This window comes from Bos indicus, chromosome X, assembly GCF_029378745.1.
Source record: "Bos indicus isolate NIAB-ARS_2022 breed Sahiwal x Tharparkar chromosome X, NIAB-ARS_B.indTharparkar_mat_pri_1.0, whole genome shotgun sequence".
Taxonomy (NCBI): Eukaryota; Metazoa; Chordata; class Mammalia; order Artiodactyla; family Bovidae; genus Bos; species Bos indicus.
Genome location: NC_091789.1, coordinates 14,882,750 through 14,906,998, shown reverse-complemented (window position 1 = coordinate 14,906,998; position 24,249 = coordinate 14,882,750). Strand labels below are relative to the sequence as shown.

General features: G+C 38.0%; 1 protein-coding gene and 1 non-coding gene across 12 annotated transcripts in view; one reads left to right on the top strand and one right to left on the bottom strand.

Annotated features, from left to right (window-relative positions):
• The window catches only part of ENOX2 (ecto-NOX disulfide-thiol exchanger 2), a 287,975-nt gene that overhangs the window by 29,065 nt on the left and 234,661 nt on the right, over nucleotides 1-24,249 (top strand). The gene's annotated exons all lie outside the window — the stretch shown is intronic.
• TRNAS-GGA (transfer RNA serine (anticodon GGA)) lies at nucleotides 17,333-17,414 on the bottom strand. Its single transcript has one exon. It is a non-coding gene; the product is annotated as a tRNA-Ser (tRNA).

The following is a 24,249-nucleotide window of genomic DNA, read 5'->3' as shown; positions in this document are numbered from 1 at the left end:
TGTCTAGGGATAAAAAAGTAGAGTTAATCAGAAGAAAGAGCTCCTGACTCCAGTGTTTAGGTCATAGACACTCTTTATACATTTTAGCTCTCCTAGACCCTTTAAATATCCTCTTTTGGGTTGATCACCCCTTAGCCACTCATTACCCATTACTTTTCAGCTTCCATTTCTTTCTCTGACAAATCTTCTTTGAACCAGTAATGTACCCCTTTCAGGATGATTTCATTAGTTAAACAGCACTGATACTTTGGAAGAAGTGAATCAGAAATGGATTGCAGCCTCTACATAAAGAGACAGAAATCTAGGCACTCTGTTTTGTTATTGGGTGAAGTTCATCATGTGTATTAGTTATACTTGGTGGCTTTCTAAAAAGAACCCTGTGTCAAAATCTATAGTACTGAGAAAAAAAAAAAAAAACACATAGGTAAAATAATGTACTTGACTATCGCTGTCTGTGGAAACTATATGATAAATAATTAGGCCTGCTTGACCTGCCCTCTGTTGCCTAGATCCCAGTTCTTTGTACTCTTTTCAGTTGCTAAAATTTTAGCACATCCTGAAATTCCCTTTTCTCCTTTCACATTTTTCACTTTCTTTAGCTGTGCATTCTGTTTGCAATGGACAGGAGACCCCCCCCCCTTTTTTTTGTACCATTCAAACTCATTCTCAGCATCTATTGTTGTATCCAGCCTCGCTGAACTGCCTAGAGCAGTTCAAAACGGGTGTTTTAAAGTGCCACTCAGGGCCACCCTGGAGCACTCTGCAAATAGGTTCCTTTGTTTTGAGGACTAAAGAGATAGTGCCACAGCTACCGTTTGGAGAGAAATGCATAAAGACAAACCCCATTTGAAACTAAAGGAAAATTTTAACCCCTTGCCTCTCACTTCCCCAAAACTACATCTCCAATTTTCAGTGACATTTTTACATTGGTCTAGGAAGCTAGACATTTCAATTTTCAATGACAAAGTTCACTCTAATCAGAATGCTTCATAATTTAAACCAGAGTAGAGAAGAAGGAAAATACATTTTAAAGGTATGTTATAGGACTCTGCTAGTATCTTTTAATAAGTTATTTCATTTAATCTTCATTAGCCCTCTCGGTAAATGTTGGTTGTCCTCCTTACCCAAGGCAATGTTGGTTGTCCTCCTTACCCAAGGCTATTGTACTCAGTTGTGTCTGACTCTTGCGACTCCATGGACTGTAGCTCAGCAGCCTTCTCTGTCCATGGGATTTCCCAGGCAAGAATCCTGGAGTGGGTTTCCATTTCCTCCTCTGGGGGATCTTCCCGATCCTGGGATCAAACTCATGTCTCCTGCATCAGCAGGCAGATTCCTTACCACTGAGCCACCAGGGAAGCCCCACCCAAGGCTATATATACCACTAACTTTTCTACAGCTGTGTGTCCAGACTGTGAAGTCTGTTGCTTTTTACTTAGATATATACTTAGGAATATGGTTGTCTTTTCCATCTCTCTTTGTGTATGTGTATGTGTGAGCGAAGAGAGAAAGAGAGAGAAGGACAGAGCAAGAGAGACAGAGAGACATATACACAGAAACACATATACACACAGAGAAGGTTTTAGTATAGAAGATTTTAGTAGGAGAAGGTAAAGAAAACGCTCCCTGTGTTAACTGTCTACCAAACAGAAATTGGGGTGTACCCAGTTAAAGCTCTGATGAAGAGGTTGTAAAGAAAACCATTTTTAGATTCTTTATAGACTTTGCTCATTTCCATTCCCATCCCCTATTCTAGACTAAATATGGTTGGCATTTTCCTAAACACTGCTTTTTGGTTTGGAGGTGGGGTAGGAACTACAAGTAACTACAGCTCTAGTATGCTTTCCTGAGTCAGGGAAACTTGCCCAGCTTCTTCCATGGAAGTTGTACAATCTGTGTTTACCTAAAGTTTTTGAGGAGTGTAAATATTATAAAATAATTGTAACAATCTATATTTAATAAAAATTCAGACTATTCTGGGAAAATTTTTCGGCAGCATATTACATTTTTGTCCTGGTTATAAATAACACACACATAGATCGTCATTAAAAGTAAGTTTGATTCATGCTCTTTAAAGTCTACAGGTGATAGGAGATAGTAAACTAAATTAAGAGTGTGCAATTGATATGGCATTTAAAAAGCCAATATGGTTTTGAGTAACTGACATAGATATGGGCAAATAACTTCTTAGAGCAAAGTAGTGAGAATCCCTTTTTAATTGGTAATAAGACTGTGCCCAAGTTTCCATTCTCTGGAATTGAGATGCTTGAAATGGAAAAGAGCAATTGAAATGCTTAAGGGATCTAGGGAGAGTGGTTTATGTGGGTGGGATACAAAGTAAATACAATAAAGACAGCTTGAGTAGTTGGTGAATATTGGTGCTCATGGCTATTTTGAGTGGTGTGAGCAATAAAGAGCTCAATCTGGCAGAAAAGGGATAAGCCCAGGCAGAAATATGACCATTGGAGAAATGAACCTGGGATTCTAGTAATATCTTTCCCCCTCCCAAATAGTGTTCCTGAGTGCCCTACCCATGGGCCTCATGAGGCTTTTAATGAGAAAGGAAAGAAATGGTCTGGGGAGAAGTGTTCTGGAGGAATTAAAGTGACAAGACCATGATTATTTTGTCACATATTTACAGCTATTTAAAATGAAAAGAACCCCCACTTTACAAGAAACTTTCCAGAACATTTCCTTTGCTGGCCTGACATCAAGCTCAGATGAAGTACAAGCTGTAAAGAAGAACCTCACTCTAACATGGAATATGATCCAAGGCAATACCCTTTTTGGAACTTCTCCATCGGGATTTCTGACTGGAAGTAACAGAAGGGCTATGTTAGAACATTAGAACACAGTTCCAAGACGTGAACCCTGAGGTTGGGATTTATCGTAAGGCTCTGGTGTACTAGCTGGGCACTAAGTACAAATTCATTACAGATGTTTTCCATTTGAGATTTTTGATATAGAGTTTTTGTGTATGCCTAGGATGTCAGTGAGCCAAGATAATTCACTGCTTAGCTAGCACCTACTCTGTGCGTTACCGATACTTGACCAATCCAGTGCAAGAAGTACTTAACTTGAACCTGTTCAGCTGTTTCTGATCCTACGTTACTATTGGTAAGCTGCGCCTTCTGGGATATTAAACTGCCCCTTGCTGTTGTGAAACAGATGATGCATAAGCAGATTTTCTGTTTGTATCTGAACTTCTCTTTTTTAATATCAAATCATTCCCAGTAGCTCTAAAATGTGGTTTTAAATCTAGATCATAATGGACCACCTGACAAATGATTCCACTTTATGATCCCAAGTTAAAGGTATTGACAGAGAGAAAAGCATTGCAGAATGGAGTGCCAGTGTCTTATGGCACTTGTGGACTTAGGCCAAAATATTTGAAAACTTCAGCCAAAGGGTTCATTCTGAAGCCTTGCAAGCAAGTTCTAAAAATCAGCAGACTGCACATTCCATATCTGGTGGAAAAAACAGAGGAGGCTGGGAAAAGAGAAAAGACAGAGTCCCAGATAATTTGTATTAATTATTATTAGTATTAAGTACAATGGAGGATCCAGTTCTTACTGATATTTATAGAGTGCTACCCTTAAAGCTGTAGACTACAAAAAGAATAATCTAATAAACAGGCCTATTGCTAAATGATTCTAACTATAAGAAATAGCCTAACCCACAATATCAAGTTTTATGATTTCATAGGAAATCACTATTGGGATTTATGAGTCTAGTGGGAATATTTAGTACTTATTTATTCCTGGCTAATGAGGAAGTGATTAACCATGAGAAGAAACATTTACAGATGAATATTCAAAATGTATGCATTTTAATAGAACCTTGGGCTTATAAGAAACCTTAAAGGCCATCCAGTCACATCTCCCCTCTCCAGTACATACATATGCAGTCTGTTGTGTGAACCATCTACTCCATTCTCAAGTGATCATCCAGCTTATGCTTGGATATTTCCTAAAATTTGGCACAGTATGAGGCAGCATACTGATCTTTGAATAGCTTCAGTTATTGAATATTTGCATAAATAATACCAAATCTCTCCCTGCAGCCTCCACCCATTGCTCCTACTGTTAGGCCTCGTGTACAAACTACAACATGAATTGAGCCCTCTGGAGTTGTATTCCATGGTGGCCCTGATTCTTCTTACCCTTTGAAGCATGCAGCAAACCACCTTACCCTGCTTCCATATGGTAACCATTCAAAAGTTGGAAAATAATCATGTGTTTCCCAAGTGACTAATTTTTTGTTAACAGCTTTATTGGGGTATAATTTATATAGCATGTAATTCACCTGTTTTTATTTAATGATCTTTAGTATATTCAAAGTTATACAACCATCATTAAAATCCAATTTTATAAAATTTAATTTTATAACATTTTTATTATCCCCCAAATAAATAAAGTCTGAGGGTTAACCACTATCTCCCTTTCCCGTCATTCCCCTCAGTGCGAGACAACCACTAATCTACTGTGTCACTATGAATTTGCCTATTCTGGATATTATATATGAATGGAATCATGAAACGTGTGTCCTTTTACATTTGGTTTCTTTCACTTAGCATAATATTTTCAAAGTTCATCCATTTTATAGCATGTATCATGACTTCCTTTTTATAACAACATACTATTCCATTGTATTGCTATAACACATTTTGTTTTTTCATGAGTTGATGGACATTTACATCACTTCAACTCTTTAGCTTTTGTGAATAACGCTGTTATAACCATTCATGTATTTTTTTTGTGTGTGGACATATGTGTTCATTTCTTTAAGTATGTACCCAGAAGTCGTATGGTAACTCTCCATCTGACTTTTTGAAGAGCTCTCAAAATCACTTTCCAAAGTAGCCACACTATTTTTTAAATCCCACCAACAATGAATAAGGATTCCAGTTTCTCTACAATCTTGTCAGTGTTTTTTATTGTCTGCTAATAATAAGCAACTATTCTAATAGGTGAGAAGTGGTATCTTGTGGCTTTGCAAATATTTTCTACCACTCTGTAGACTCTTTTCACTTTCATGATGATAGCATTTCCAATTCCAATGAAGCAAATTTATCCATTTTTTTTCTTTTATAACTTCTGTTTTGCTGTCACATATAAGAAACCATTGCCTAACTCAAGGTCAAAAAGATTTATTCCTGTTTCCTTCTAAGAGTTTTACATTTTCAGCCCTTACATATAGGTCTGTGATCCATTTTTAGTTAATTGCTGTGTGTGATGTGAGGTCAGGGATCACCTTATTCTTTTGCATGTGGATATCCAGTTGCCCCAGTGCCGTTTGTTGAAAAGACTATTCTTTTTCCATTGCATGATCTTAGCACACTTGTGAAAAATCAATGGGTGGTAAGCATAAGGGTTTAGTTTTGGACAATCAGTTCTGTTCCATTGTTCTATATGCCTGTACATACGCCAGACTGTCTTGATTACTGTAGCTTTGTAGTAGTTTTTGAAATTGGGAAATGAGAGTCTTCCAACTTTGTTCTTTTTTTTTTTTTAAGATTGTTTTGGTTATTCTGCATCTCTTACATTTTTATATGAATTTTAGAATTTGTGTGTCAATTTCCTTAAAAAAAAAAAAAAAGCCAACTTGGGCTTTGAAAAGGACTGCATTGAATCCATAGTGTGAATGATTTTCTAAAGGCACAAACCTCACTTAAAATGAGACCCCATAAGGAGTGGCTCTATACACAAAGTGAGACCGCTACAGAAATAAAGCTTATACCTTTTATTGATACAACTAACTTTTGGTTTCTCAAGCAGCCAGAATCCACATGGTGTAAATATGTAATACAAGACAACCAAATGAATGCCCTGTTCAGTGACAAACATATCTCTTACTTTTGACTGAGGTTAGTCCCATCTAAGGCTGAGCACTGAAGAATTGATGCTTTCGATTTTTGGTGCTGGAGCAGACTCTTGAGAGTCCCTTGGACTATAAGGATATCAAAACAGTCAATCCTAAAGGAAATTAACCCTGAGTATTCATTGGAAGGATTGATGCTAAAGCTGAAGCTCCAATACTTTGGCCACCTGCTGTGAAGAACCAACTCATTTGAAAAGATCCTGATGCTGGGAAAGATTAAGTGCAGGAGGAGAAGTCGGTGACAGAGGATGAGATGGTTGGTTAGCATCACTGACTCAGTGGACATGAGCTTGAGCAAACTCCAAGAAATAGTTACAAATGGGAGCCTGGTGTGCTGCACTCCATGAGGTCGCAAAGAGTCAGCCTTGACTTAACAACTGAACAACAACAACCGCAAGTCCTATCTAAGTGAAGAAACCAGGAAATAGAGTTGAAGGAGAGAATTACCTAACTCAGAGATGATTTCATTTCATTCAGCCCCATCCTGGAGTGCACGCGTGTATGTGTGTGTGTGTGTGTACTTGTGTGTACGTCTGTCAGTGTCCATGTGGTGGTGAGTGGCTGTGTATGTGAACTCTATGCATGTTTCTGTTTTAATCTTTGTGCACAAGTATGTACATATCGGTATGTACTTGCGGTTTTTCTGTTTTGCTTTTATTTTTGAACCCTAGCAGCAATACCTTTTGATAATGGAATAGAGTGTTTTAAATAAGGTTTTGGCATTTCATCCTTTTAGCTGAGCTTATTCAGATTTCAGAGTTACACTTGAATTTGGAGGTCCCATCTGAAAAGGGTGTTTATAATCTGTCTTTTATTTCTCTGCTTTCCTTCCTCTACTTTATTCTGTAGCTTGAAACTAGTTTCTCCATTTGCTTCTTGGTTGTTAAGCTACAGCTCCATATGATTTTCATAGTTTGACCTACCTCCCTGCACTGCTGTGATCACCTGGGCTGCCGGTCTTGCAATGCTGGTTTATTGGCCTTTGTCCTTTATTCCCACCTTTTACTATGAAGAGGTCAGTTGTTATACAGAGCCTTTCTTTTTCTTGTCTTTTTTTTTTTTTTGCATAGCCTTTCTACTTCCCTCACACCTCATATCTCAGGTGGTGCCAAAAATGTTTCCCAGTTACAGATGTAACAGAGTGTTTGCCATTCTAGGGCATGGCAAATACTTTTCAGAGTATGGAGAATAGAACCTAGTTCTTAAGAATGAAGAGGATGCAATCAGGATTTTAAAGCTTACAGCTAGAAAGCTAGTGTTGTGTATTTCCTCTAGCTTTAAGGAAAAAAAAACACCGTACTCTCTTCTGTCCTTCTTTCTTTTGCATTCTTTCCTTTCTTCATTGTTCTCATTAGCATTGAGATCTGACATGCAGAGGTAGATTGAGAATGAAGGTAGTTGGTAAGTAGTAAGTCTAGGCTGATGGTGAAATCAAGTAGAGAGGGAATATACTTCCTTGGGGGAATAGCAGAATATCAGAGGTTGGGGAGACATAGCTTGAAAAAGATATCTTGGAGATACTGATATGAACTTCAGTAAGTATTATACCACCCTGGTAAAGAATCACCGAGATAAATAAAAATGACTGCTGTATCATTCATAAATGTTTTATTTTTATCAACCCCAAATGACTTTCTGTATCTTTATCAATGTTTTTGCCTTACACAATAAAACAGAAAAAAAAAATGCTGAAGAAAATAGAAACTTACAACAACCAACTTCACAGATGCTTTCCAATATTTGCAGTATGCTATATCCAGGGGCCCAATGAGGCAAAGAAGTTCTTATAAATAATGGAAAAGGCAGATAATACTGTAGTTACCCTGTATATCTTAAGTTCTAGCAGATTATGTGGAGCAAGGAAGCATCACTGTCTGAAATGGACAAAAAGAAGAAAAATGCTCCGGATTGCGGGGGTGGGGGGCTCTCCCGGCTTCAAAATGCTTTTTCTACATAATTGTACTAATTAGAGAGTGTGTATTGGTTGATTATCTCCTCTTTTAAGACACAAATGTCTCAGGGAAAGATTAAACCTCAATCATATTTTAACATCAATTACTTTAATCAGATACTCTGATCAATTCCTAGCTGAGGTTTCTATTCCCCAGTGGCTTAGAAAGGAAAGTGTAAGGGAGGTATGTGCATCTCTTTATTGCCTCCTTTACCTGTTTGATGGTATTATGGGGAGGGACTTTCAAAACACTTCTATGATGAAGAACTCAAGTGTTGGAACAGGATGAAGGGACATGATTAGATTAATTTGATTCTTAGTTTGTCCTCCTTCTTCACCTTTCTAAATCTTTTCCAACTTAACAAACTGAAATTCTACACATCATGGAAAGCCTCCCCATCTCCTGCCAGCTTACACTGATTTTTCTCCTTCTCCGAATTGCAACAGTATTTACTATCTCTACCACCCAATCCAATGTTCAATTAGGTATATATGTCTCCTCCTATTCTTTAGTGAGTTTATATATGGCAAATGTGTTCTTTTTATATAAGACCAGTATTCTTGCCTGGAGAATCCCAGGGACAGAGGAGCCTGGTGGGCTGCCGTCTATGGGGTCACACAGAGTCAGACATGACTGAAGCGACTTAGCAGCAGCAGCAGCAGCAGTGATGTAAATTTATTGTAAATGACTGTTGGAAGGAAGTGACTGTAAGCTCTTGAAGGCAAGAATTGTGCCTTTCTTATTCCTTCCTTTATTATTTTCCATGGCAAATAGGATAGTATATTTGGATCTAGGGAAAAATCAACTGTAAATTCTGTTTTATGTTATATTGTTATCTACCATAACACATACATTTGGAGGTGGATGCTATGATAGATATGCTTCCAGAAATGGCTTCAGTTACTCTGCCTAAGCTGGCAGCATTCTTTCCCTGCTTTGTACTAGCCTTAGCTCATGGCACTGGCCATTCCTGATGACTAAGGCCTTGGATAATGGCTCTTTCTCGTAATGAATAGTGGGAGCACTCGGAAATGCCATTAGGTAGCTTCGTGAAATAGGATAGGAGCATTGAAGAAAAGAAAGTACAGTAGCTCTGTCTATAATTTTCCAGATTATCAATGTGTTAACTAACCTTATTGTGGTAATCACAATATGTGTATGTATGTGTGTGTGTGTATATGTGTATATATATATATATAATCACAGTATACACCTTAAACTTACAAAATATTTTATGTCAATTATATCTCAATAATTTGGGGAAAACATCTAGACCTGATAATATTAATAGTTGTTTCTGTGTTAAAGTTCTCTCTGGAGAACATAGAGGGGATAAGTTTGTTTAGCAAAACCATCCCTTTTCTTTGGCATAGACTCAAGAGGGCAAACAAAGAATACCCTTCTAGAAAGATAGAGCAGCTTTTAATTCTCCTTAGCAGTTGCCTGAACAGTAAAATACAGTAGCCATTGGCAGAGCGTGTGTTAAAGGGATTTATATATTTAATCATTTCCCCTCTGCACTTCCTCACCCTTGTACTTCTTCCCTGTAACATCAGGTAGAATGCAGTGCTGACGATTGCTTCTCTTTCCCCCAGTTGAAGTTTAAAATTATGAACGCTGTATAATGAAATGGTGATTTTTATTCTGTCCTGGTGGTAAAAAGGGATTTGCTGATGTGTAAAATGAGACAAAGATAAATAACAAACAGATGTTCTCACAAAATGTTCATTAAATCCCTGCCTAGTAGAAGATGCTAGATTACATGTGTTCAAACTCTAAATGTGTTAGAGAATAAGGAGCTTTTATACCTTAATGCTCAATTTAGGAAAGACTATATAGCTTTCTCTGTAAAAAATCATAGTAATCAGTGACTTATAGTTCCTTCTTCATTTTGGAGTGGCTTGTCATGACTGTTTTTAAACTTTTCTTATTGATTTTGACAGTTCCAATTATCTAAACAGACATCACCTTATTGAGGGATTATGGAGTGGGTTTAAGCCTCCTGGATTATAAGGCCCCAGATATGGGTTATCCAGCCTGTTGAAGGCTTGTGCTTGGATCATCTCTAAAGGACTATCTGCCATGAGGAAGTGCTAGTGATTGTGAGGGAGTAAGGTTAGGAAGGGGGCATAGGAACAGAACCATCCTCACTTTGTTCTTCTCACTCTTCCATAAAACCTAGAAACTATAGTTCTTGACCTAGTGTACTGCTAACCACAGTGACTCCCTGCTACTGGTATGCTGCTGTGCTGCCATGTTAAGTGCTAGGCAGGTGTTAATTTTTGGTGAGTTTAATATGTAGTTTATGTTCCCAAGATGGGAAGGAATATCAGCTTTACCTGGGGAAGGAGATAGCTGCAGAAGATAGCTGAAAGCAATAATATTTGATCTGAATCTTGAAAGGTGGTAAACTTGGTAGAAAAGAAAACAAAAGCATTTTGGTTAGAGAGAATAGCATATACAAAGACACAGAATCCTAAAACAATATAAGCAACTTTGAATGGATTCCTTCTGATTCAATTTGGCTTTGTGCTTCAGCTTGCTCATCTGTAAAATGGGCTTAATAATGATAACCTATTTTATATAGTTGTGAGGACTAATGAGTTAATATGTGTAATGTGGAGGAGTTCCTGGCATGTAATAAGTAATTTAAAAGTCTTAGCTCTTATCATGACATTAATAGCTGAAGTTTGGCATTTGGGTAGGAAATTGGAGAAAAGTGAAAGTAAAGTACTAAGTGAGAGGGACAGGTTATAGATTGTGCCAACTTGCTTCAGTTGCGCCCAACTCTTTGCTACCCTGTGGACTGTCGCTCACCAGGCTCCTCTGTCTGTGGGATTCTCCAGACAATAATACTGGAGTGGGTTGTCATGCCCTCACTGTGTTAAGAGATGTGTATATTTTCGTTTTACAGGATTGGTCAGAGAGAATAGCATATAGAATTATGGTATTTTAAGCTGAGGTTTCAAATAAGTAACCAAATTTGCATGTTAGGTATCTGTTTGCTTTCTGAGAGATGAACTTCAGTGGGGCAGGAAAGGCAGAGTATTTGTGGAAATTGTGGAGCCAGAGGATCAGTTATAAGATTATTGCAGTAGTCTAAGTAAGAGTATTGCAATAGTCTAAGTAAGAGATGATGGAGACTCTAAAGTAGAAGATTGGCAGTGGAAATGGAAAGACAGGTGCAAATTCAAGATATATTTCAGAGTTACTAAGTATCATAGACTGGCAATAACAAATCTGTTCTGTTTGGCCCATGCAGTGTTTGAATTTGAATGCCTATAGATGGAGCATGCATTCTCTAGTTTGACTTGAGCTTCACCACTCCCTATTGTATGACAATATTGATGTTATCACAATATCATAAATTGATGTTGCCTGCTGGCCATTTATGGATAAAGGAGAGAAGCAGTTAAGGATGGTCTCTAGATTTCTAGATTGAGTGACTGGATGAACAAAAGTACTAACAGCCTAGATCAGGAATTCAGGAATATGAAAGAATTTGAGAGAAAAGAGAAAGTATTGCTTTGGTTATATCTAGTTGGAAGTATCTACAGGATATTAATCAGAAACATAGATCTGAGGGTCTGAAGACAAGTATGCATTAGAGATATAGATTGGAGAAATCATTAGTTTATAGGTCATAGCTGAAACCATATAAGTAAATTAGGTATACTAGAGTATATTTAGAATGTTAAAAGAAGACCGAGCTCAACAAGAAACCAAGGAAGTGACCAGAAGTAATGCTAAAGAAGGGAAGAGTTCCCAGCATAGGGTAGACCTCAAAGAGTAGACATAATGTAGATTCAAGTGTAGACTCGTAGTGTACAAAGACTTTGACTGGTTCACAATGTATGGATCATGAAACTCTGGGCTCCCCAAGACTCTTTCAGAGAGTGTGAGAGGTCAAAACTGTTTTCACAATAATTGTAATATTATTTGTCTTTTTCCCTGTGTTGACATTTTCACTATTGATGCAGAGCAATGGTGAATAAACTGCTGGTGCCTTAGCACAAATCAAGGGAATGGTACCAAATGGTACTTGTTAGTAATTGTATTCTTTACCACCACACACTCACAGTTAAAGAAATTTATTTTTACTTAATAATGTCCTTGATAAACCAGTAAATATTATTAATTTAATTAAATATTGATATTGATGCACATATCCTTTGAAACAGCTTTTTTGAGGTATAATTGACATAAAAAGAACTGCACATGTTGAATGTTCGCAATTTGATTACATATCTTTTTAATAATCTATGTATCAAAATGGGAAATATGGATAAAACACTTCTCATACATTCTGGAGTGTGACAGTGTCTGGAGGTAAAGCAAGTGCTTTACATGATTGAGTTGTAAACTGAACTGCAAGGTTTTTACACAGAATTTTAATTTTACTTGAAAGAACATCTAACAAGAACTAACTAACAACTAACAAGCAATGATTATTCAGACCTGGGTATTTGGCAGCCATTTTCTCAGAAATAAACTAAGCCTGTCACTTTAAGGAAAATAACTGACAGTATTTGTTGTCAACAATAAAATTTGAGCTTTTAAGTGAAAATTAGAATTTTGGAACACTTGAATCTACTAGCAGAAACTTGAGAGCTTCCCAATACTAACCATCTTTTCTAATGAGATTGAAAGGTTGCCGCTATGAGCCTTGAATGACGCCAGGATTCTTGGCCTCTGGAGGAGAGGAATTTGATCCGAGGCCAGTGAAGAGGCTTGATTGATTACTCAGAGCTTTTGTGTAATAAAGTTTTATTAAAGTCTAAAAGAGATAGAGAAAGCTTCAGACACAGACATTAGAAGGGGGCAGAAAGAGTACCCCCTTGAAGTTTATAGCAAGAAGTCACATACCTGTTAGCAAGCTGCTAATTAGAGAAAGGAAATGTCTCAAAAGTCAGGGAGTTGCACCAGGCTCCTCACCCACAACATGCATTTTGAGATAGCATTGGCACAAGGTGAGTTATCCCGGGCCATAAAACAATTGACACGAATCTTGAAGAAAGGCGATTTCCAAGCAAATACATAGTTTCACTAACACAGCTTAAGAGAAATGGGTAAAACATACTGGTTTGTTGAGCCATTATCGGTTCTGACCCTTAAGCAGAACTGATTTGAAGAAAGGCAGATTCTAAGGTAAATCCGTAGTTCATTAACATAGCTTAAGAAAAACATTTCCACAAGAAAAACTCATTGGTTAGCTCAAGGTTTGAAAAAGTTAAGTTTAGGTGGAACCAGGTGTGATCCTGGCAACACAGAATTTTAAAAGAAACCTCCTTTCAATTTTGTATAGAGAAGGGCAAGAAACCATCTGACGCTTGTAGTTTGTTTTCTCCTGCCTCTTAAGAGAGAGGAAAAAAACGTCTGACACTTGCAGTCTATTCCCTCGCTTGGGGATCCTAGCCTTCCTGCCTGTTACTCTCAAGATCAGCAGTGATGTTAACTCATGTGGTTTGTAAAATATTATGTATGAAATAAGTCACCATTTGGAAGATCTACACAGCTCAGTGAAACTATTTTTCACATGATCGATGCATGATGTAAAATCATACTTGGGTAAAGATTGATTTAAAGCATAAGGCTGGGAAACTTCCCTGGTGGTCCAGGGGTTAAGAATATACTTTCCAATGCAGGAGACACAGGTTTGATCCCTGGTCAGGGAACTAAGATCCCACATGCCCTCGGGCGACTAAGCCAGTGAGCCACAGCTACAGAGCTCACCTGCCACAACGAAGAGTCCACATGCTGCAACAGAGATCCGGGGCAGCCAAAGTAATTTTTTTTTAAAATAATAAGGTACAAGGCTGACCAGTGGATTTTAATATAACAATGTGTAAAAAACTCATTAATATGGATTCAGATTCCCCACTGCATTTGTCTACCAGTGTCAAATTTTAGTTTAGTTAAAGAAGAATATCCACAATGATCTGAAACAATTATTCACCTACTCTTCCACTTTTCAGTTACTTATTTACATTAGGCCAGATTTTCTTCATATACTTTAAAAGAACCTATCACAAAAAACATATCACAACATATTGAATGCAGAAGGAGACACAGGAATTCAACTGTCTTCTAATGAACTCTCTTATATTAAAAAGATTTGCAAATTAGTCAAACCTTCTTACTTCTTATTTTGTTTTGGAAAATAAATATTTTTCATGAACATGTTACTTAATGTAAACATACATTTGCCTTCTTGTTGTTATATGTAAAAGAGTAAATAAATCAAAACTTTTAAAATGTCACAGTTATAACTCCTAGTATGTGCTAAGTTGCTTCTGTCATATCTGACTGTTTGCAACCTTGTGGACTGTAGCCTGCCAGGCTCCGCCTGGCCATGGGATTCCCCAGCAAGAATACTGGAGTGGGTTGTGATGTGTTTCTCCAGGGTATCTTCCTGACCCAGGGATTGAACCTGTGTCTCTGATGTCTCCTGATTGGCAGTTGGGTTCTTTACCATTAGCACCACCTGGGACACCCAATTTTTTGTATGGTTGGTATTAAATATAACCTACAGAAATCAAAGACTCTTTGAGATTCTAAGTATTTTTTAAAACTTCGAATAGGATCTGCTGTTGTGGATTGCTAAATAAAAGTGGTGGAGGGAACAAATGATGACCCTTGTCTTACTGTTAAGTAGACTAGACTCCTACAAGGGAAACTGACACAATGAAAAACTATACTATGAAAAATATGATTCAGAGGCAGAGCAAGTAACATATACAGTAGGCACTAACTAAGAAAAGAAGAGTAGGGGTATAAGTGGTAAGGGACTTGTTGCCAAGAGAGACTTAAGCATAGGTAGGATTTTGTACAACAGAAGAGTGGGGAATATTCTTTCTAAGCTAATGACTATCATGAGCAAAATCCTAGAGGCCCAGATAAACTTAATATGCTCTAGGAACTTTAAGGAGACCATCCTGACTGGAGTAAATAGTTTGCATTGGTTAATAACAAGAAATTAGTTTGAATAAATAGGCTAGAGGCAAATTTGGAGAGCTTAAAAATGTCAAGATGAGGAGTTTAGGTTTTATGGACAATGGAAAGCTATTAAAGTTTCCTGACTCGGAATGATGACGTGATGAAGGCAATATTTCATAAAAATTAGCCTAGAAGTCACGTAAAGGAGAGATTAGAATAGAAAGACTAGAAATTAGTTAGGATAGTATTGTAGTCAGTCCATTCATCAAGTGGTGAGGACCTAGTCATGGTAATGTAAAGTCAAGAATGGATGCAAGAGATACTGTAAAGACAAAATGAGCAGGACTTGATTGATTAGAAAGAGAAGATTAATGGTGAGACTGGATGAGTGAGAGAATAGTGCTGTCATTGATGGAATATAAGAACATAAGGAGACCCATTTTAAGTAGTTGATGATAATTAGGTCATTACTTCAAGGTGTGGGATTATCCAAATAGAAATAGATATGAATAGAGAGTCACTAAATAGGAAATGGGATGAGAAATATAAAATTGAGAGGCTACATTTAAAGAGATAAGTATTGTGTTTAAGGAAATGAATGGGTTTGCTGAGGAATACATTTTATAAATCAGGAGCCCAGGAACTAAGACTTAATGATAGGTGGAGCCAGTGAAGGAGAATGAAGAAACAATTGAAGACGAATAGGAGAACAGAATAATAACCAGCCTACAGAAACCAAGAGGGGACAGATTTTCAAGAGGCTGGAAATCAGCCACATCAAATTCTACAGAAAATAGAAGATTTCATATATAAATTGAGTTCAGTGAAAACAAGAGTCTTTGTATTGTATTTTTCATTCAACAATGTTGCCTAAATGCCTAGAATTGTACTCAGGGAGGCAGGGATCATTGGAGACCTTCTCAGAAGCTTCCTATCATGGATTTGTTGACAAATGTTTTCCTTTAAATAATACAACTGAAGTTGTAGAAAGAGAGAAGATACATAGCTAAAGTCAACTTTTTAGTGATAAAACTACGAACACATCCTGTATCTTGAAGTATGAAAATTTATGTTTCTGTATAAAATATAAAGAATTTTTTTAATGTCTAAAAGCTTAAACATATATACGAACTCATATATGATTTTTTACACACAAACATATATATGTCTGACGGTTTTTTAAAACATGTTGTATTTACTGAAAGAGTATGAGTAGAAACTGAAAAGCCAAGTAAAAAAAAAAACATGAAGAGATAAAATTTACCTTCAAATGATTTCTTTAATTACAAAACCAGCCAGAAATATAGCAGAAAATGTGTGACATTCATAGTAACTCCATTTTAATTTCAATGCTATTATTCAGTTAATGTAAATTAATATGAAATATGATACAAACAGTTAAATGTAGCCCCAATATATTGCTTTTAGTGCATATTTGAAGGCAGAGAAATAGACTAAATCAGTGAGAAATTGAATTCTAAAGCAGAGATTATAGTTTTCCTCATAGTTCATATGTCAGAATTCTCTCTCTCTTCCTCTTACCTTTGCTTTAGTTTTATTGCTCTTTTTTAGTTTAATAACAAAAATTATAAAAATATTCATTTTAATGATAAAATGGTAATTTAGCAGGAAGCAGAACAATGGTGTCTTGCAGTGGATCTTTAAATTCAATTTTTCACTAAATTAATTTCATGAGGTGTGTTGTTCTATCTAAAGCTAGACAGTATAGGTATTCATGTAGATTCATAAACCGTATCCCATGAACTCCAAATAAAAGATATAAACCTATTTTTGTCTACAGAGACAGAGAAAGGAAAGAGAAAAGTACTTTATTAATTCTAACAAAATCAGATTCCTATTTGAAACTGAGAAAGGAGAAAATATGTATAATGCAGGTCTGTGTATATATATTTCAAAAGGAATACATTAAATGAAGTAGCTATTTCTTTTTTAGAATGACAGATATCTTTGCTCTCAAAAAGAAAAATAATAGGGTCTTCTCTGGTGGTCCAGTGGTTAAGGGTCTGCCTCCCAATGCAGGGGATGAGGGTCTGATCCCTGGTCAGGAAACTAAGATCTCGCATCCCACAGGGAAAGTAAGAGAGCCCACGCACTCTGGAGCCCCTGTGCTACCACTGGAGAGAATTCTGCGTGCTGCAATGAAAGATCCTGCATGTCACAGCTAAGAGCTGACACAGCCCAGAGTAAATAAATTTATAAAGAAGAAGAAATGATACAGGAAGAGTTTGGATTAGATGACCTGTCAAGTCAGCGTTGTCCATTGCCCTACTGGCCTTCCTGTTGGCCATTGTCTGAAGGGTTTTGTCGCGACTCCCACTCCTCCCGGACTCAGGTTGTAACCACAATCGCCCGACTCCCTAGGTGTGTCATGTCCTCCTCGTCTATCCCCCTTGGGGTCCCAGTCGTATCCCCGCCATTCATAAATTCTTTAAATGGTCTGCAGAGACGCCTGCAAAAGAGAAATAAACACGTGTGTCAAAACGTTGAAGAAATAAACGTGTGTCAAAACGTTGAAGAAATAAACGTGTATCAAAATGTTGACTTGCCGTAGTCGGCAGGATTCGAACCTGCGCGGGGAGACCCCAGTGGATTTCCAGTCCACCGCCTTAACCGCTCGGCCACGACTACTGCTGGTGATTGGTTATGGCAGTGAGACCTATGTAGAGCTGACACACAAGTGTCTAGTAACAGGTCAAAAGTTTTCTCAAGTGGATGCCATTTTCCTGTAAGGAGGCTTAAGAAGGGGAGCAAAGAAGCAAATCATCCACATATTACAACAAAAGAAGGAAGCTCCCGGGGACTTTATACCAACCAGATCAGCCTTCAGGATTTTCAAGAAATAAAGACTTCGTAAAAGCCTGCGGGCCGAGAGGAACTACTCCACATTCAAAGTAATGCTCACAATTCTCCAAGCCAGGCTTCAGCAGTACGTGAACCATGAACTTCCAGATAATTCCGTCATTTGTATTATCTTGGTATTGGTATCTGTTCTTTAGTTTGAGGTTTTCTGGTTTCTTGGTATCAGTGACTTTTTTAAATTAAATTCTTACATTGTAAATATTTTATTATGAGATTCTGGATCTTATTTACATCTTTTCTTCAGGTAGGTCTACTCTGGCATCATGCTGGTGGGGGAAGTGGTCACCACTTCATTACTACTGTGTGGAAATAGAAGTGCAGGTTCTCCACTAAGCCTCCAGTGATACTCTGGGGAAGTAGAGGGGAACCCTGTTACTGCTTGTTGACTTAGAAATTGAAGCTGTCTTCTAGGGCTTTGCTGATACTGACAGAGGGAGGGGCACGTGATTTCTGCTCACCCTGTGGCCTCCACTAACATTGACTGGGGATAAAAGATCCATACGGCCTTCTTCTACCCACTAGGTTCCCACTTAGTCTTTGCTCATGGGAATGAGGGTAAGGCCCTAGAAGTTGACGCTCCCTTCTAGGGCTTTGCTGATACCACCCTGGCTGATAGAGAGGGAGGGGCACCTGACTTTTGCTCACCATGTGGCCTCCACTAACAGTGGCTGAGAGAAGATCCATTTGGCCTTCTCCTACCCACTAGGTTCCCTACTTAGTCTTTGCTCATTGGAATGAGAGTAAGGCCCATGTTTTTCCTATATTGTTTGGCTGGAATAAAGTGTTTATTATCTAAAATTTTTCTGAATTGCTGTTTGCCCCTTTCTTGGTCTTTTGACTAGAGAGAGCAGGCTTTCTTGAAACTAGTTTTGTCTGTGCTCTTTGGTTTCTCTGGGTTGCTGGCTTCCTCAATACCTAGTCCAAGATAAATGAAGAACACCCAGGAAATTCATCACTTTGTTATTCCTTGGATCCCAAAGTCCTTAGCCAGTCTGCCTTTTTTTTCTCCACCTTTCAGAGTGCTTGTGTTAGTTTTATATAAAATAGGTTTTTAGCTGTACTTATTGGGAAAACTAGGAGAAGTGCATCTCTTTATCTTGTGCTAGAACCAGAAGCTCAGATATACTTTTTATTATTCTAATTTACCATTTAAAGGTGTTTTTCTAGAATTCGATGTATCAGCCGACAGACCCACCCCACTCATCATGTTCATAACCATCATTGAAATTATATATTTTAACCATGGTACCTCTCAGCCTTCTTTCATCCCTTGGATCATTTAGTTGACTTTCAGTAGATAATCTTCAAGTCCATGGTGACTTCTTTGAATATCCTGATGGTATTTCCCATATTTCTCAACTCTGATACCTGTTCTTACTTCCAACTCTGAACTTAGTCATTTTAGCAACTGCCCAGATTTTTGTCTTTAGTGAACAGTTAAGATGAATCCTCACTTCATTGAAAACCATGCTCAAATGTCACCTCTTCAGAGTGGCTTTTCATGACCATTCTCTGTACAGTTACTCTGCTTTCTTTTCTTCATATCACTTATCACTATTTGACCTTTTATAATCATGTGTTTGTTCATTGTCCCCATCCCTCTAATATAAAGACTCTTAGGACAAGGCCTGTGTTTTATTCACTGTTGTATTCCCAATGCTCAGAAAAGTCCCTGGCACATAGCAGTCTCTAAGTAAATATTTTACTGATTGAATGAATAAATATGTCACAAGGGATTTGGTGAAAGAGGAAGAAGAGAATGGAGAGTTCAGGGCACCTGATCCAAAAAATTCTAACTTATATAGGACAGTAGCCTCCAGATTAGACATACATGGACCAAACTTAGATAAAAATGTGTGAGGGGCAGAAATTTTCTTTTTGTCTTTTTGGTTCTTTTCTCTCTCTCATGTAAACCACATTTCTTGTTCTATGAAAATACTTTAGCATAGGAGCAAAACCTTTTTAAATATGGCAGTTATAACCCTCTGATGGCAAGGTTGAAGACTCCTGACCAGAAATTTCCACATTTTGCTTAGAAGATGGAAGCAAGTGACAGTTCGGCCAGCTGCAGTGCATCAGAACTCATGTGGTCCGTGGAAGAACTGTATTCATTCCAAATGCAGGTCTTTCAGTGAAGCACAAGACCTTGAGTTGAATCCAGTTTTTACAGGTGAGTAGTTAAAATGCATAGAAGAAAGCAGTGAGGTCATCCATCCGGAGCAGTCAGGACCTCATCATATCTCTACTCACCCTATGACTTTTGTTGCAGCAGCCTATGGAGCCCCACATCGGCTGGGATCTCTTTGCTTGTCACAGCAAAGGAACGGATACAGCTTCTTCTCTAAGATATCACTCCACCTTGGAAGAAGATTACAAAGCAGTGTGATATTTTTTATTTCATCTCTTAGTTTGATGTCTCTCTAAGCCGCTCAGGTGTCAGGTGCCATGGATGGAAAAAAACCTGTTTTACACCCTCCCAGAATGTTTATAAAAATATGTCCATTCCTAATCTATATTCAGAATAGTAGTATATATTATACTATAATAAAATATTACAGCTGTGCTAAAACAAAAAAAGTGTAAAATTAACACCTTAATGTGCTTTCAAATATAGTCGCATTCTAAGGAAACACAATTCAGGTTTGAGAACGTTAGTCATATATAACACTTGTCCTGGATAACTGATATCACCTCAGCTATAAAATTGCAAAGCCACCTGGCCCTTCCCAGAAATATTTCCTCCAGAAATTATACTTTTCCTTGAACAGGCAAAGCTTTTACTCAAATGAGCTGTCTCCAGCAAGCTTTCCATCAAATTCTTTGCCATTGGTGCAGTTACCTTAATTTTACTTAAGTGCTTGCTGGCTGACTTTGAGTCCAGAAAGACAAAGTGTATCTTATGGGACAGAATTCAAGCTTGGGAGGAAAAAGAAAAGCAGCTGCCTTCTTTTTGACCTCCCTGCCATTTTCTCACTACTAGTGGTGATGAGGAGATGAGAGCCAAGATGGCCCTCGTTTCTATCTTGATAAACCTGCTTTGGTGACTTGCTTACTTGCAGCATGTGAATGACCTCCATAAAAATAAGTTCATTGAAAGAACGATGTCCTGGCAATTAAAAATTTGGTCTAATGATTTACTCCCACAAAATTGCATTTCACATGCTTGGACTGAATTTTGCCTTTATTTTGTCTACTGACTCAAATTGGGGAGCTAACATAACGGGGGGTACTGTTTTCCTTTGTTTTTATTCTAATAAAATATCACCCTTTAATTGTAGGTAGTGGATAGTGGAAAGAATAATGAAGAAATTTGTTTTCCTTGTACAACTGTGCTTATGAGAAAAAAATCTCTCACATACGAAAAATAATTTTAACTGCAGATTTTTTTGGTGAATTTCAGTCAACATGAGTAAGATAATAGCCTTATGCATCTGTCCACCCATCTGTTCAGTTCATTTGTTCAATATTTATGGAACACCTACTCTACCAGGCATTGATGATACAGCCACGAAAAAGATAGAGAAGTGAATCTTCTACTCCGTGGGCCCTTGATGGTGGCCTACTCCTTGAAACCCTCTTTCCTCTGAAGTGCATCCCCACTGTATTTATTCTGTTTCCCAAAAAGTTGGTGAGCTCCTCCAAGGCGGAAATTCTATCTTGTGTTTTCTATGATGCTAGACATTCGACAAATACTTGATAGACTAGATTTAACAAAAGTTTTTGAAGATGTAGGTGACGAACATTTCAGAGCTAGTCATAGGATGTTAGATTTAGAAGGGGCCGTAAAGATAATCTATCCATAGATCTCCAGAGGGTAGTTGTATAGATACCTTTAGGGTTGCTTCCAGGGAATGGGGACGGCCCAGCAGAGGGATGGTGGTACTGTTATGACCTTCAGTGTACATCAAACATAAGATTTGCACTTTCAACCCTTTTACATGGAAAACATTTCTGTAAGCTTTTATATGAACAAAGATATGGCTGATTAAAAACAAAACTCAAAACTACTAATTGGTCCAACACCTCTTACAGATCTTTTAGATAGGCCTGGACTGGAATGGGTGAATTTAACTCAGATGATCATTATATCTACTACTGTGGGCAGGAATCCCTTAGAAGAAATGGAGTAGCCATCATAGTCAACAAAAGAGTCCAAAATGCAGTTCTTGGATACAATCTCAAAAATGACAGAATGATCTCTGTTCATTTCCAAGGCAAACCATTCAATATCACGGTAATCCACGGCTATGCCCCGACCAGTAACACTGAAGAAGCTGAAGTTGAACGGTTTATGAAGACATACGAGACCTTTTAGAACTAACACCCAAAAGATGTCATTTTCATTATAGGGGACTAGAATGCAAAAGTAGGAAGTCAAGAAATATCTGGAGTAAGAGGCAAATTTGGCCTTGGATTACGGAATGAAGCAGGGCAAAGGCTAATAGAGTTTTGCCAAGAGAACATAGTGGTCATAGCAAACACTGTCTTGCAACAACACAAGAGAAGACTCTACACATGGACATCACCACATGGTCAACACCGAAATCAGATTGATTATATTCTTTGCAGCCAAAGATGGAGAAGCTCTATACAGTCAGCAAAAACAAGACTGGGACCCGACTGTGGCTCAGATCATGAACTCCTTATTGCCAAATTCCGACTTAAATTGAAGAAACTGGGGAAAACCAGTAGACCATTCAGGTATGACCTAAATCAAATCCTTTACAATTATACAGTGAAAGTGAGAAATAGATGTAAGGGACTAGATCTGATAGACAGAGTGCCTGAAGAACGATGGACGGAGGTTCATGACATTGTACAGGAGACAAGGATCAAGACCATCCCTGAGAAAAAGAAATGCAAAAAAGCAAAATGGTTGTTTGAGGAGGCCTTACAAATAGCTGGGAAAAGAAGAGAAGCCAAAAGCAAAGGAGAAAAGGAAAGATACACCCATTTGAATGCAGAGTTCCAAAGAATAGCAAGGAGAGATAAGAAAGCCTTCCTCAGTGATCAATGCAAAGAAATAGAGGAAAACAATAGAATAGGAAAGACTAGAGATCTCTTCAAGAAAATTAGAAATACCAAGGGATCATTTCATGCAAAGATGGGCTCAATAAAGGAGAGAAACAGTATGGACGTAACAGAAGCAGAAGATATTAAGAAGAGGTGGCAAGAATACACAGAAGGACTATACAAAAAAGATCTTCAAGACCCAGATAATCACGATAGTGTGATCACTGACCTAGAGCCAGACATCCTGGAATGTGAAGTCAAGTGGGCCTTAGAAAGCATCATACGAAGAAAACTAGTGGAAGTTATGGAATTCCAGTTGAGCTATTTCATATCCTGAAAGATGATGCTGTGAAAGGGCTGCACTCAGTATGCCAACAAATATGGAAAACACAGCAGTGGCCATTTCATTCCAATCCCTAAGAAAGGCAATGGCAAAGAATGCTCAAACTACCACACGATTGCACTCATCTCACACACTAGTAAAGTTATGCTCAAAATTCTCCAAGCCAGGCTTCAGCAATACATGAACCGTGAATATCCAGATGGTCATTCTGGTTACAAAAAAGGCAGAGGAACCAGAGATCAAATTGCCAACATCTACTGGATCATCCAAAAAGCAAGGGTTTTCCAGAAATATATCTATTTCTGCCTTATTGGCTATGCCAAAGCCTTTGACTGTGTGGATCACAATAAACTGTGGGAATTTCTGAAAGAGATGGGAATACCAGACCACCTGACCTGCCTCTTGAGAAACCTGTATGTAGGTCAGGAAGCAACAGTTAGAACATGACATGGAACAACAGACTGGTTCCAAATTGGAAAAGGAGTACGTCAAGGCTGTATATTATCACCCTGCGTATTTAACTTATATGCAAAGCGCATCATGAGAAATGTTGGGCTGGATGAAGCACAAGCTGGAATCAAGATTGCTGGGAGAAATACCAATAACCTCAGATATGCAGATGACTCCACCCTTATGGCAGAAAGCGAAGAAAAACTAAAGAGCCTCTTGATGAAAGTGAAAGAGGAGAGTGAAAAAGTTGGCTTAAAGCTCAACATTCAGAAAACTAAGATCATGGCATCTGGTCTTAGTTTTGGCATCACTTCATGGGAAATAGATGGGGAAACAGTGGAAACAGTGTCAGACTATTTTGGGGGGCTCCAAAATCACTGCAGATAGTGATTGAAGCCATGAAATTAAAAGACACTTACTCCTTGGAAGGAAAGTTACGACCAACCTAGACAGTGTATTGAAAAGCAGAGACATTACTTTGTCAACAAAGGTCCATCTAGTCAAGGCTTTGGTTTTTCCAGTAGTCATGTATGGATGTGAGAGTTGGAGTATAAAGAAAGCTGAGCTCGGAAGAATTGATGCTTTTGAACTGTGGTGTTTGAGAAGACTCTTGAGCATCCCTGGCCTGTAAGGAGATGCAACCAGTCCATCGTAAAGGAGATCATTCCTGGGTGTTCATTGGAAGGACTGAGGTTGAAGGTGAAACTGCAATATTTTGGCTACCTGATGCAAATACTGACTCATTTGAAAATACCCTGAAATGGGAAAGATTGAAGGCAGGAGGAGAAGGGGATGACA